This window comes from Macaca nemestrina, unplaced genomic scaffold, assembly GCF_043159975.1.
Source record: "Macaca nemestrina isolate mMacNem1 unplaced genomic scaffold, mMacNem.hap1 Scaffold_49, whole genome shotgun sequence".
NCBI lineage: Eukaryota > Metazoa > Chordata > Mammalia > Primates > Cercopithecidae > Macaca > Macaca nemestrina.
Window position 1 is genome coordinate 145,635 of NW_027257681.1, and position 12,510 is coordinate 158,144.

At 38.7% G+C, this 12,510-nt stretch overlaps 1 pseudogene; it reads right to left on the minus strand.

Annotated features, from left to right (window-relative positions):
• Positions 1-620: 620 nt before the first annotated feature.
• LOC139361433 (zinc finger protein 705A-like) lies at positions 621-5,659 on the minus strand (annotated as a pseudogene).
• Between the last annotated feature and the right edge of the window lie 6,851 nt (positions 5,660-12,510).

The window sequence follows — 12,510 nt, forward strand, 5'->3', positions numbered from 1 at the left end:
AAGACTTTCCCTTCTTATTTAGCTTATAAAGGATTTCCTCTCTTATTTTCCATTTTAGCAGCATTTTATCACTGTGTTTTCTTGTGAACATCAAGCCTAGTGCTTGGCTGAATGTTTATTCACAGAAAATACAAATAAAGGGTTCATCCAAGTAAAGTTTTCTTATGTTAGTTGACAACAAATTGCACATAAAAACATTTTCACACTGAATGCAGAGCTAGAGATTCTCTACCTGAAAGTCCCACATGTTTTAAGTTACTAAAACTGATGCTGAAGACTTTTAGTTTATTATGTTGACAGTTTCAGCTCTCTCGTGTCATTTATGATCAGATCACTAACAAGTCTTTGGTACATACATGTCGTACAATTTCTCTTCCATATGAATTTATTGATGAGGAATGAAGAATAAAGGTAACTGAAGTAACGTCCATGTTGATTATAGTAATTCTTCAAAATGTGAGTCCTTTGTCATTTTTAGATGTTACAACTACAGCTGAAGTCTCTTCCATATTCCTTACATTCGTCATTCCTAACACCATGTCATCTAAAGTCAGAATATGTTCTGAAGACATTTATCATTTTCTCTCCAGGGTGACTTTTCTGATGTTATTTAAGATTAGTACACTAGCTGAAGGCTTTCCCACATAAATGGCATTCATATGGCTTTTCTCCAGTGCATGTTCTCTCATATCATCTAAGGTCAGAAGATAGACTAAAGTCTTTCCCACATAGAAGACAAGTATGTGGTTTCTCTTCAGTGTGAATTCTTGTGTGTCCTCTAAAGCCAGAGCTTTGACTAAAGACTTTCCCACTTTTATCACATTCATAACGCTTTTATTCAAGGTGAGTTCTCTCACGTCTTCGAAGGTTAAAGGATTGAATAAAACCTTTCCCACACTGATGACACTTATACGGTCTCTCTCCCGTGTGAGTTTTCTCATGTCTTCTAAGGTGAGAACACAGAGTGAAGGATTTTCCACATAGCTGACATGCATATGGCCTCTCTCCAGTGTGAGTCATCTTGTGCCATCTAAGGTGAAAGCAATTAGTATAGGCCTTTTCACATATATTACATTGATATGATTTACCTTTAGTATGAATTTGTTTATGTGGTTTAGGGAATAACTGATTACTAAGGGATTTTCCACACTGTTTGCTGATGTAGGGTTTCTTTCCACTCTGAGTTAACAAACGCTGAGTCATTGTGGAACTGTGAGTGCAATCTTCTCTCAAATCATTACATTCAAAGGGATCCTCCAGAGTGAGAGAGTTCTCCTTTAGGGACAAAGATTAAAAGCTCTTATTGATTTACCGACATACATCTATACGTTCATTTCACCACCTTTGAATCCTAGACCAACCATTCAGTAGTAGAGTCCAGTTGAAATCTTTCCAATGTTACTTGTGTGAAAGGAAATTAAATGTTGGCACCCCAAACTCATTTAACCAAAGGGAAAAATCAAGCTGAGAACAGGGTCACACAAACTTGCCTCCCCCTTCTGGTTCCTAAATAATATGGCTACAAGATGAAAAGCTGCTTGCCTCCCCCGTATTTTGCCCACAAGGAAATTCCTCATGAGCTGTTAAAGTTACACCATGGCAATGCAAACTGATAGCTTGTCTTTACAGGCGCAGTCATCCCCAGTTCACCAGACACAAATACATATCCGATTGTTTCCCTGCCCCATTTTGCCTATGTTGTCTTATATAAAATGCAGCTCTCCTGCATTATTCCTCTGCCTCATTTGTTTATGTCATCTCATGTAAAAACAATCCAGATTCACTGAGCCAGAAAAATGTACGAATTACTATTTTTTTCTACCCACCTTTTACATGAAAATTGTGTACTTCTCAATATCCCACCCTTTCCCCCTTTAAATTTAGAGAAAATCATCTTTGGAGAAAGGCATACACCTGTCCCCCAGGTGCATGTCCTTAACTCTGGCAAATAAATCTCCTACAATGATTGAGACTTGTCTCGTCATTTTTCTCGATTGACACTTGCGTACACATTGTCTCCTGCAGACACAGATATTTTCTCTTTTATAAGATCACAACTACAGAGTTATTCTATTAATTGTGATGATATCAATATCTTTCAAAGTCTGAGCATGAGCAATGTACACGCACTTGTTCTATTTTAAAGATCTCATGTTATGGTTTAGAACACAGGTCACTTTATTCACTGAATTCAAACTATCAAATTTTTTTTGCTTAGAAAGCACTTAATGCCAGCCTAATTACACTCAGGTGACTGTGTGTCATTACTAACTTAACCCATTACCAGGTCTTTAACTTAGATGGCTGGTGTACACAGCTATAAAACTCACCATTGTCATACCAGTGGATGCATCTTTTCTGATAGGATGCATGAATATCGTGTGTTTTTTCTTAAGGGCACTTTCCTTGTCTCAAATAATTGAAAAATAAATTGTTACCTTGGTATTATGGTAATAAAATTGTTTGAAAAACCCCAAGGCCCGTTTACTTTTTTCAAAAATTGACACTTAGATGTGGCAAATGTGTCAAATGAAGAAAATACTTCAATTGAAGAAAATACTTCAATAGAAGAAACAGATTGTACAGCGTCAGCAATTAGAAAAGAGTTTTAAAATTAAAACGTGAAAAGAGTTAAAATGGAAATGAGATATCAGGCAGGTAAATAGAGGGATAGTCTTCACAGGGGTATCGGGAAAAGAGTCAGCATGTGACAGTTTAACCCCAACAAGTACATGAATTATCCTTTTCCCGAAAGTAAAAGAAAAGGCAAGAGGACACAAGAGTAGCATCTGACATATGAACAAAATGATAATAACATCTAAGGAATTCTGCTCCAGTAACTTAACCTACATTTTAGAAATTACCACTCATTTAATAAAACCGCTAATTAATATTTGACTGATATTATTCACTGACGAAGCACCTCCTCCTATTAGAGCACAGGACCCTGTTGCTTAACCAGATTCTAGCCTTGGAGAAATTCTCTTCCTTCCCGCCAGAGCTCTTTTCCTTGCTCCAGCTGCAAAGTTATATAGGATTTGCTTATCTGGTACCCTGTTAGTGGAAACAGTACATGTGTTTTGAGTTCACTGTCAATAAATGTGCATTATCACCAACTGTAAGGCAGGCTATCAAGGAAGAATAAAAACAGTGAAGGTCAGCTCAGGCCACAAGACCTAGAACACAGAAAACTCCCCAGGATTTTTCTGACCCAACGTGAGACTAGAAAATAAATTCAAACAAAAGGTCCATCAGGAAAAGGAAATTCAAAACAGTCAGGACCTATGAATGCTGAGTCCATGCCTAAGTTCCAAGACACAATGCATAATACACAGTCTTTTCAGAAAGAGATTAATTAAATCTCTGCACAATATGTTTATTATTATTCTCATACAGAAGAGAAAAACAATTCGATTTACAGAAATAATTGGTGTTCTACACAAAAAAGATATTGCTATTGTTTTCACTAATTGGTCTCAGCCTAAGCATAGCGACTAAAGCAGAAGAGTTATTTAGAAAATATTTAATTTAATACATTGAAAATATTCATTATGTTCTCAGGTCTGTTCTGAGTATTAGAGACTGAGTACCAAGGAAACCATGACATCCTTGTCAAGATTACATTCTAATTGAGTGACAAACTAAATAAAATAAAATAAAATAAAGATATTTCTTTCAGACAGATTTAGAGAGCTCAAATTTTTTTTCAGATAAGATCTGCGAGAGAATCAGAGATTAGAGTGAGATATGGGGAAGCTGTTCCAACACTTATTGAATGAATGAGTCAATGTGTGTCTATATACGTATGTGAATGTTGAGGGACTCACCGAGGGACACCAGTTGACACACGTTTTCCAGCATTACATCTCTGTACAGCTTTCTCTTGGATGTGTCCGTCATGGCCCACTCTTCCTGGGTGAAGTCAATAGCTACATCTTCAAAAGTCACTTTGTTCTAAAACATCAGACATTTTAGTTTAGACAGAGAATCCCTTTTAATGTCCAGAGGAGGAAGGCTGAGATGACATAGGTAGGATCTGGGTATGCAGAACACTCAGTGTTTTAGGTTCCAGCCAGTTCATTCTCAACACTAAACTGGTATCTGCCTTTCAAATTCACTCACAGAGACATACCCACTCTTAATCCATTAAACTTTCCTATGAAGAAATATCGCATGAGATGTGGCATAATATAGCCCAGATATTTTTCAGTAATGTGTTAATCACCTGTACATAACTGATTATAAAATTTTCACTTGAACCTTCATAAATAAAACAAATTTACCATGAATTTCAAGTAAATTACAGATTTGTCACAAGGCAAATAACCATGATTTACTACTTTTTAAACATGACCGTGATTACATGAATTATTTCTCTAGATAAACCACAGGTTTCTCACCAATCAAATGGTTAAAAGACATATTATGTGTTTTGAATAATCTAAAGAAGTAATAGAAAACATGTTTCCTATCCAGCAAATATTTACTAAATACAGGTCATTTGTCCTTTATTCATTAAAAAGGTAGAAAGCAATGAACCAGACTCCAGCATTCTTCAGAACTGAACAAGTTTTACACAGAATATAGGACTCAATTCATACATATAGTCACTCTAATGTTATGTAATTCAGGTGTTCATGACAAGGCTTAAAGACAGTCCAGCCGCACAAGACAAGACCGCTGAGGCTGCTATACTGAGGAAGTCTTAGTCTGATGATTCCTGTGATATGAAGCCTCCTGTTCTCAACTTTCTCTGGTCAACCCAAACATCAGTTATCACTGCCTCTCTTTTAACTACCTTGTCACTTGGCTTGTTCAAGGATAAAAAGGCCTCTTTACTGTTTTGTTTTTTTCTAACCAGCCCTTATAGAGCATTTCCACAGAACCCTAAATTGTACTATATCTACTATATTCCTTCTCCTGAGTGTGCAACCATAATTAAGTAATTGTATTTCTTATATGTTACTTTCAGTTACCAGAAGGCAAAAAGGTTAATTACCAAAAGGTAAAATGAATGGGGATAAGAATAATAATGACTTCTTTAGTTGTCCTTTTGCAAAGTTTTTAAAAGCATAAATATATTTTATCAAACTCTCCTTTTTCCTCAACACTGTGCAGCTCTTGCCCAAGGCCTATCACATGGGATTTATTGAACTCAGCTGCTAGAACATCAGCCTCATTATTGGGCTGTGATCTTCTGCTCTTCACGCATCTCTATTGCCTGCATTCATCACAATCCTAAGTCTATGTCAGCCAATGGTCAATTATTAATGGGTCAATTATTTCCCTGTGAGGTTATAGGATGGATAGAAGAAAAAGAAATACATAAATGAGACCTCTCATGTCTTTTTTTGTAAATAGCCTGCATAGGGGCCGGAATAAAGTAGTGTAATATTAGAAATTATATTGATAATTTAGGAATCATTGACACATGATACCCAACCTAGAGTCCTGAGAAAACTTAATTGGAGGCCAGATACCTGAAAGTCTCCTGATTGCATTTGGAACACCCAGGCTGGGTGGATTTTGCATCATAAAAACAAACAAAAAAAGAATAAAAATGAAACACCCATGCAAACTGGAGAAAACTGCCCATTTGCCAGCAATATGGGTATAATTTCAGTAGAAAGAGCCATCCCCCACTCACTAGTGAATGCATTGTCAAGAACTCAGTTTCTCTCTGTCTTCTTCTGGATTTCCACTTGCAGACACTTCAGGCACTAAGAAAAGCTGAGGTTGGAGAAAGAACACCTGAGACACCAGCCTTGTACATAATTTTCAGACCAACCTGTGATGAAAAGCCAGACCTTCACTGAAGGGTGACACCCCCTGCACCACAGCCTGACCAACAGTCACAAACACACAGAGGCCTCTCCTCTTTTCCCAAGGTCAAAATTAGGAAGCCTATGACTATGGTTTCTGACAAAGAAGGAACACAGATATCTTGTGAATGAGAACATCAAAAGCACTGAGTTTTGTACGTTAATTGACACAAGTCCAGATATTCAATTCCCTCACTGATTTTAAAACACAGGGATCCCTGACTCCGCCCACATGTGGAATATGATTTCCACCTGTAGATAAACACTGTGGGATTTCTCAGATTTTATTATCCCAGCTTTATGCCCTAGTAGTGTTTCTCCAACACCAATCACAGCCTTCTGAGGCCTTACTCCACTTTTACTTTCTCTCAATTTCGACTTTTGTATTTTCCCTTGGAACTCGGAAATCAATCGAGTAAGAAGCTGTTTTAGGGTCAAGTGCGGTTTCTCTCACCTGTAATCCCAGCATTTTGGGAGGCCAAGGCAGGTGGATCACCTGAGGTCAGGAGTTCGAGACCAGCCTGGCCAAAATGGTGAAACCCTATTTCTACTACAAATACACAAATTAGCTGGGCATGGTGGTGCTTGCCTGTAATCCCAGCTACTCAGGAGGCTGAAGCAGGAGAATTGCTTGAATCCAGGAGGCAATTACAGTGAGCCGAGATCCTAACACTGCACTCCAGCCAGGGTGACAGAGCAAGACTCTGTATCACCAAAAAAAAAAAAAAAAAAAAAAGTTTGTTTTAGGATGGAGATAACCAATTCAGGAATTTATTTCACTTGGAGGGTCAACACTCCCATCCTGCTGATCTAGCCCTTAAAATCCCCTGCATCAGAAATTCGCAGCAGTACCCTGGGTCTGGTGTTTCTGTCCTGTGTATACAGTCACAATCCTCTAGGATGCTCAGAAAATACAAAATGACTTAGGGCTGAGAGAAATGTAGCAGCTCAATCTGATATTTTACTAAGGTGATATCTAAAATTCTTGCAATCATGGTTTATATCAGTCTTGTTAGTTGCAATATCTCTGATTATCATGATGCATACTTGCTGAGAAATACTGATATCCATGTGTATATTCATACATAGATATGTAGGTATATAGATGGATATGTTTATATGAACGCATGTGTTTGAGACGGGGGAAAACATGCATGTATTATTTCCCTGCTAAAAATATAAAAATAATTAAATATATTTTATGTACAAATGATAATTATGTGTTATAAACAAAAAATTAACTGACCCATTTGTACATGAAGTCCAGGAAAAATAAAAAGGGTAGCTTTGTATTAATTATGACATTGTGCTTATAGATATACATAAATTTCCTTATTTAACTCTTATAATAACCCTGTTGATTATAGTTTATTTACCAGTTTAATAAATGATCAACAGAGTTTGAAAAATATGACAAAATTACAAAATTAGAAAATGACACAGCAATACTTTTAATTATATTCTGCCTTGTCACTGTCTCTTCTTGCTTTTTTACAAAATTACTCCCCTAACCAAGGTTCTCTATGATTCTGGGGACTCCAGGATTTAGACCCCAGTTCCCAAACTTCACTGTGTCTATTTTTACTGCCACATTTTAATGCACATTTACAGACTTCAACAAGCACTTTTCAGTATCAACTTTTTTCTTATTCCTTGGACTATTTCCTACATCTGTTCATCGAGACTCCAGTAACATATGACTCCATCTGCCTGTCCCTTCCATGAATGTACCTGACAGTACATGTATTATGTAGTCTATAATTCAAGCAGAACAGATATTCCTTCAAAACAATAAGGTATTAGAGAATGCCTACAAAGCTTCAGTGAAACCAGCTGTAACCCTTAATATTATTACCATGTAAACTCTTCCTCGAATATCAAAATAAGATTTGGACTTTAGAGAATATTTGTGTGTGATTATAACCCAAACATGAACTAAAAGTAATTTAAATGGTCATATACAGACTGTGTCAGGGGCAAAAAAGGACAAATATTATAAGAAAATTAAAGCACACTTTTTTCCTAAAGGACTCTTGTGTGGAATCTATAAAAACTATTTCAATATGTAGAGATTAAATATATTTCAAAACACACACATACACAAGCAATCTTTAGGATAAATTTTTTAAAATTTATGTTATGGGTCTAAAATTTTCATTAATTCATGGAAAAAATGTATTGACAAACTTCTCACCAGAGCAGGAATAGCAACTTACGTATTTGGTGACTTCAAGATGAGAGCATGCACAGCTTAGTATCTCCCTCCAGATCTCTCTCTCTCTCTCTCTCTCTCTCTCTCTCTCTCTCTCTCCCCTTTTTTGTTTTTTGACAGAGTTTCGCTTTTGTTGCCTAGGCTGGAGTGCAATGGTGAAATCTCAGCTCACTGCAACCTCCACCTCCCAGGTTCAAGCTATTCTCCTGCCTCAGCCTTCCAAGTAGCTGGGATGACAGGCGTGCACCACCACGCTTGGCTGATTTTGTATTTTCAGTCGAGATGGGGTTTCTCCATTTTGGTCAGGCTGGTCTGGAACTCCTGACCTCAGGTGATCCACCTGCCTCAGCCTCTCAAAGTGCTGGGATTACAGGCGTGAGCCACAGCGCCCGGCCCAGATCTCTTAAAAAGTCATGAGGAAGGAGCCATTCTGCATTCTCAATATTACCTTAATATTTTAAGGACACCCATAACAATTAAGAAGCTGACTTATGACTTCCTAACCCCTTCAGGGCTATTTAGGCACATCTTAGTGAAGTATTAGGAATGCAGTATTCGGTCTCAAGTTCCTGGACACCAAAACCGTGTTCTCCAACAGATCTTCAGTAAAAATAGCTGATGTCTATATTCTTTTGCCTGTCCTTTCCCTTCCTTTTAATTCAGAACTGCGGTCTCAAAAAAATGCTATTATTTAGTAGATTCTCTCAATTCTCAACACCAGCGCTATACAGTGTTGAGTAACGTCTCTGGTGCCAGGGAAACAGCAGCTGACATTCTAGCAATGCACAAATAGAAAAGCAAAGATCACCACAGAGTAAAAGAGAATAGGTTCTTTAAAAGTATGAAACCAAAACGAATATGTATCACATTACACTATAAATGGAAAATCCTATTATCTTGACTGGATTGCAAGTCAAAACCTCTCATGGCTTCCAACATCCAATATATTCAAAGCAGTTCAGGAATGGTGAAAGTGGAATGGAATTTAAAATTATTCTAAGGTTGCATGTGTGAAAGCACCACGCCCTGAAACAAAATATTTATTTTTAAAGTGCATAATGAACACTGCATACAAAGTTTGTGTAACAAGAGAGAGAAAAAATCTCACATTTTTAAAAAAGGAATATGCAACATATTTACATATAATAAAATAAAATTAAACTAAAATAACAGTAATGGAAGACACAATCTGACCTACAAAAGTCAAGGGAGAAATCTCTTTTAAATAAACTTGGCACAATTTTTAAAGTAAGTTATGAAAAATAGTAATACCTGAATATAGTATGTAAAAGTACCAACACAATAAAGCTAAAACAATATCCGTGGAAAAATTATTTGCTGTACATTATTTTTAAAAAATGATCTAAGTACTTTCCTCAAGAAGGTAAATGAATGAAATTTAAAAATTGCCTGAGAAAATCTGTGAAAGGAAATGAATGTAGGGAAGCAGAATATAATTTAACTATAAAGCACACAAATAGAATTTAAAAGTAAGGCCGGGCGCAGTGGCTCATACCTGTAATTCCAGCACTTTGGGTGGCTGAGGCAGGCGGATCACCTGAGATGAGGAGTTTGAGACCAGCCTGACCAACATGGAAAAACCCGGTCTCTACTAAAAATAATAATAATAAAAAAAAAACAACAGGCAGGCGTGGTGGCGCATGCCTGTAATCCCAGCTACTAGGGAAGCTTAGGCAGGAGAATCGCTTGAACCTGGGAGGCGGAGGTTGCGATGAGCTGAGATCACGCCATTGCACTCCAGCCTGGGCAACAAGAGCAAAACTCTGTCTCAAAGAAATAAAAAATAAAAATAAAATAAAAATAAGTGGCAGCCAACATGCCCAACATGATTTTCTGTGATGAAAGAAATTCTTTGTATCTACATTGTCCAATGCAGTAACTACCACACATATGTAGTTACAGAATTTCTAGTTTGGCCACAAAGTTGGCTATTACTACTAAGGATATGCCATTTAGTTATTTAATTATAATTAATTTACAGTTTATAGCCACATGTGACTAGTAGTTACTCTATTGGTCAATGCAGATCTAGAGTCTTGGAGAAGGCAGTTAAAATAATGAGATATGGTCAAAACAGAAATGGAAAAGGCACACAAATAGTGAACACAGAATATGAGAATGTGAAGTAACAATTCACACAGTAAAGTTTAATAATGAGGTGCTGCCTTGATGGGACACATGTCTGATGATATGCAAGGCTTGTCTTGTTACAGGTAGAAGAGCAGGAGCAGGGCAGGAGAGGGCTCTTCCCCTACCCACTAGAAATGTCAGGTGATGGTCTGTTAATGATCACTTTGCCTCTCTAACAATGATAATTAGGCAGCACCAGAGACAGGCTATTTCCTGGTGGTCTACACCTGTTAACATCAAAAATGTTAACTAAATGCAGACCCCAGGAAGAAGCAACTTCTTGGGCATTCGTGTTAAGAGACAAAAATGACAAAGTATAATCTTCCGGGGACACACTCCACTGGAAAAGGAAAGAAAACTTCGGATGGACATGCACATAACTCCCTAAACACACCGTGCATGCTCAATTCCAAAGGATAAGGAAAGCACTGTGCATACCGGAAACTCTCCCTAAAGGAAGAATCATGGGAAAGAGGCAAGCCCATCCCAGGATCAAGGTTAGAGGCCCTTCTCTCTTCTCTGTTGGACCCTCAGGCATCCACTTGGGTCTCTTCCAAGAGAATTTTCCTTTCCTTTCTGTTCTAAAGCCTTTTTAAATAAACTTCCTCTCCTGCTCTGAAACTTAGTCTCTTTTTCGGCTGTATGCCCCTCAGTCGAATTCTTTCTTCTGAGGAGGCAAGGACTGAAGTTGCTTATGGACCCATGCAGATATGCTGCCAGTAACTCGAATCTCTTCTACTGGTAACAGTATCATTGTAAGGGAATGAGGCCAGTTCACATCTCAGTGCTCCGAGAACTCACCAAAAATAAAAAGTTGGAGGATGCTGTGAACTTATCTACCTTCCAAGGCAAGTCCCACAAGCAAGCAGCAAGACTCTCTTCCCCCAAGGTCTTAAACTCTTCTGATGCTCCTTCTCTGGGAAAACGCATCCTCTGATTGGCTTCCCCTTATATAGGAAAAAACAATTAATAAACCTAATCAGCACTACATTCCAAGAGACATGCCCTGATTGCACAGATACTGAACTTCATCAAAACTTCATTCTGGAGACACACCCGGTTCAATTTGATTGGATTTTTGAGACAAGTACTAAAAACCCCACATAAACTTGGAAACCAAAGAGTTAAGGCTATTTTGAAGGAAAAATAAGAAGATTCATTCCTTTTTTCATTCATAAGTACTTTTTTTTTTTTTTTTGAGATGGAGTCTTGCTCTGTCGCCCAGGCTAGAGCGCAGTAGTAGTACGATCTCGGCTCTCTGCAAGCTCCGCCTCCCGGGTTCACGCCGTTCTGCTGCCTCAGCCTCCCGAGTAATTGGGACTACAGGCGCCCGATACCACGTCCGGCTATTTTTTTTTTTTTTCAGTAGAGACGGGGTTTCACCCATGTTAGCCGGGTTGGTCTCGATCTCCTGACCTCGTGATCCGCCCACCTCGGCCTCCCAAAGTGCTAGGATTACAGGCGTGGGCCACCGCATGCAGCCTCGTAAGTACTTTTGAGTGTATTATATGTACTACAAAGCATTCATAGTCATGGGGTACAGCAAGAAACCAGACAAAATAGAGTCTTATGGAGACTCTATATTCTAAAATTATTTGGAAGTAAACTGGACTTGAAAACAAATGGAAAGTGAATAGATATAAAAAGTTTCGATATTCATGATGATGTAAAAAATTAAAATACATTGCAGAAATGAAGTCAGGAAGTGTTAGGGGTCATATGGTACTTTTTTTTTTTTTTTTTTTTGGCGGAGGGGCGCGGAGTTTCGCTCTGTCGCCCAGGCTGGAGTGCAGTGGCGCAATCTCGGCTCACTGCCAGCTCCGCCTCCTGGGTTCACGCCATTCTCCTGGCTCAGCCTCCCCAGTAGGTGGGACTACAGGCGCCCGCCACCACGCCCGGCTAATTTTTTGTATTTTTAGTAGAGACGGGGTTTCACCGTGTTAGCCAGGGTGGTCTCGATCTCCTGACCTCGTGATCCGCCCGTCTCGGCCTCCCAAAGTGCTGGGATTACAGGCGTGAGCCACCGCGCCCGGCCCATATGGTACTTTTAAGGCCATTAGTATCCTCTGAAATTCAAACAGGCTGAAGACATTTGCATAACTAAAAGGAAAGCAGATGCTAATAGAAGACAATGAAGAAAGAGCCTGAAAGGCATTTCAGAGACCTTGGCTGGTGGCAGCCCCTCCCTTCAAAGGTCTGGAGGCCTATAAGGGAAGACTGGTTTTGTGGGCTGGGCCTAGGGCTGAACCACCCAGGGCAAGTTCAGGACAGTGCTCACAGCATTATACCTCCCAACCACTCCAGCTCCAGCCATGGCTAAAAAGG